This window comes from Pistacia vera, unplaced genomic scaffold (genome assembly GCF_008641045.1).
Source record: "Pistacia vera cultivar Batoury unplaced genomic scaffold, PisVer_v2 Contig1108, whole genome shotgun sequence".
NCBI classification, from domain to species: Eukaryota; Viridiplantae; Streptophyta; class Magnoliopsida; order Sapindales; family Anacardiaceae; genus Pistacia; species Pistacia vera.
Window position 1 is genome coordinate 99855 of NW_022195147.1, and position 2778 is coordinate 102632.

The window sequence follows — 2778 nt, forward strand, 5'->3', positions numbered from 1 at the left end:
CTCAAATGCACAATTAATGCATATGGATGGTTCATGCTCATTAATGCACTTAGGAAATGCCAATATGCAATGTTGCAAGAATTAAGGTTCACAACTTATGCTTATACTTCTCTTAGGCATTTCATCAAACAATTAGTGCGCATACATATACTCTACTTTATCTGTAGTTCTATCCCTCTCTTGAACCATCCAAAATGGGAGAAAACTCCCTCACCAAGCTATAATCCCTGCCATAACATAACACTTCCAACAAGATTCCTCAATCTCCTCCAATTTCATCATAAACTACATTCTCATCACACATCATACTTCTCAAGTGAAGTGTATTTAACAACCACAAAATAACTACTTATCTCAACCCAAGTTCTCACTAACATAACATATATCACGCATAAATAAATCTCTACACAATGGATTTCTCAAATCTCAACTTGGATTGGGATTTACTTACCTTGTGATGGTGTGATTCCACTAACACTTCTCTAATACTTCACCTTTCCTTTGGTAGCTTGATTTCTCTCTACAACTTTAAATAACAACCACAACATAAGACTTTAACCAAAACATAACAAAACTCTCATCTAAAGCAAGAATCCTTACCTTGTGATGCCTTAGATTAATTCTCTACCAAGATCCAACTAAAAAACTCTCAAAACTCCTTGAAAGATTGAAGGAAGAATTGAGAGGAAATGGTGGGAGAGAATGGCGGTGGAAGAAGAATGAATGAAGGGTTTACTAAGCTTCAACCCTTTTTAGCTCAAAATATATTCATTCATTCCCATTTTACCCTTACTCTTTCTTAGAAATTCCACTTTTACCCTTTGAATTCTTTGCAAATGCACCCCCATTTAAACTATTCTTCATGCAATTTCCTTGCATTTCACTCCCCACTTTTCCTACTAATTAGGGGTAGAATGGTCATTGTGCTCCAAAGGAAGAATTCTCTAGAAACTTAATAAACCTTTTGTTATGCCCTTCACTGCGGCGAAGAATCTTTCTTTGCCCCGGCGAAAAATTCCAGAACTTACACCGTAGGTTGCAAGGCTTCATCGCCGTGGCGAAGCTTCTTCTTCACCCCGGCGAAGTCTGAAAAATAGAAATTCGCCAAGTCTTTACAAATTTCGGGGCAATCAGTCAACCAGCTCACAATATCCATTCAACCAAGGACCAACCAAACAATATGAACAATATACCAACTCAGTTAAGAGCAAAACAATAAAGATTCAAGCAATGCAACGTAAATTAGCTACATACCTCAAGTGGGGCGTTACAGAAAAGATAAAGTTAATCAGAAATAGAATAAATCAAGCCCAAGTGAAATAGAAAAGTTTGACAGATTTGAAGAAAGAAAAAAAAATTATAGAGTTCAGAGTGGGTGTTAGAGTGTTTTTAAGACTTTTTCCCCTACAACTGGGTGACGTGTTTAATAGCAGAGGAAAGTTAGCATCGAGGTACAAAAGTCCATTTGAGATATTATAATGAGTGGGAAAGGTGCCGGACATTACCCCCTAGTATGGACGAGAGTATATAATGTGTTTTATATTTCGATGCTTCGAAAGTATACAAGTGATCCCTCTCATGTTTTGAGTATTGAGTATGAAGATTGGGAACCTTAAGTTGAGGGGCGTCCAGTTCAAATATTGGACAGAGAGATCAAGGAGCTCCAAAACAAGAAGTTCCCTCTAGTGAAAGTATGGGAGGTAAAACAAAGTATACAGAACCGTTACTCGGAGTTGTTCATCTGAATTTCAGGGACGAAATTCTTTTAAGGGGGGAGAATTGTAACCCCCCACTTGAGATACGTAGCCATTGTTTATGGTATGGCCTAAAGGGTTACTAAATTGCTCCTAAATGAGATTGTTTATTGTTCATGATGTTTGGTTAGCCCTTGGTTGAGTTTATGTTTTGGGTTTGGTTGAGTGTTTACCCTGGAATTGATCAAGACTTGGCAGATTTTGGAGTTGCAGCCTTCGCCAGGGCAAGGAAGAAGTGTAATAGCTGCTTTCTACTGAAATACTCATAAAACATGTACATAATAAAATACATATAAAATAGCATAAAAAGGTTGGGCCCAAAATTTTCTTTTATTAAACATATACATTCTTTATACAAAAAGTTATATCATGTATAAAGGATCAAAACAAGTTGGACAGTGTAGCCATTTCCCTTCACTCGCCGACGCCCATCCGATTGTGTCCTCACCTAGATCCTGCAAAAACATGAAAAAAACAATGGGGTGAGCACAACTAATGCTCAGTAAGTAAATCCTCCACTCATCTATCCCCATAACTCTCTCTCTCTCTCTCATTCTTTCCTTACAATTCTCGTTTACTCTCTCTCTTATACTTCTCTCTATTTTCTCTTTCTCATAACTCTTTTCTACTAACTCTCTTTCATAGTCACGGCCTCATCTTACTGGAGGCACGGCCAGGACTCGCTCCCACTCTACGTGACTTCTCCTCATTCTAGCTGATTGGACTCGGTTATGCATGGATTCAGAACCCTTGGCCATGTGAGTGAATAATCTATCTCTCAGGTACTCTCGGGTATAGCCCTCTTCCGCATGTACTCTCATGGGTTACACCACTTCTCTCTCTCATACTCATGCCGCTCTCTCAATGCGGCGTACATGCGGGAATACTCTACCATTACTCACGGGTTCCCCATCGCACAACCTACTCTATTCTCTTTTCTCTCTTTACTATTAGAGTTGCTTATTCTCAACATTCTCTACTCTTTCTCAAACTACTACTCAAAGTGTAGCATATACTCAAAAGT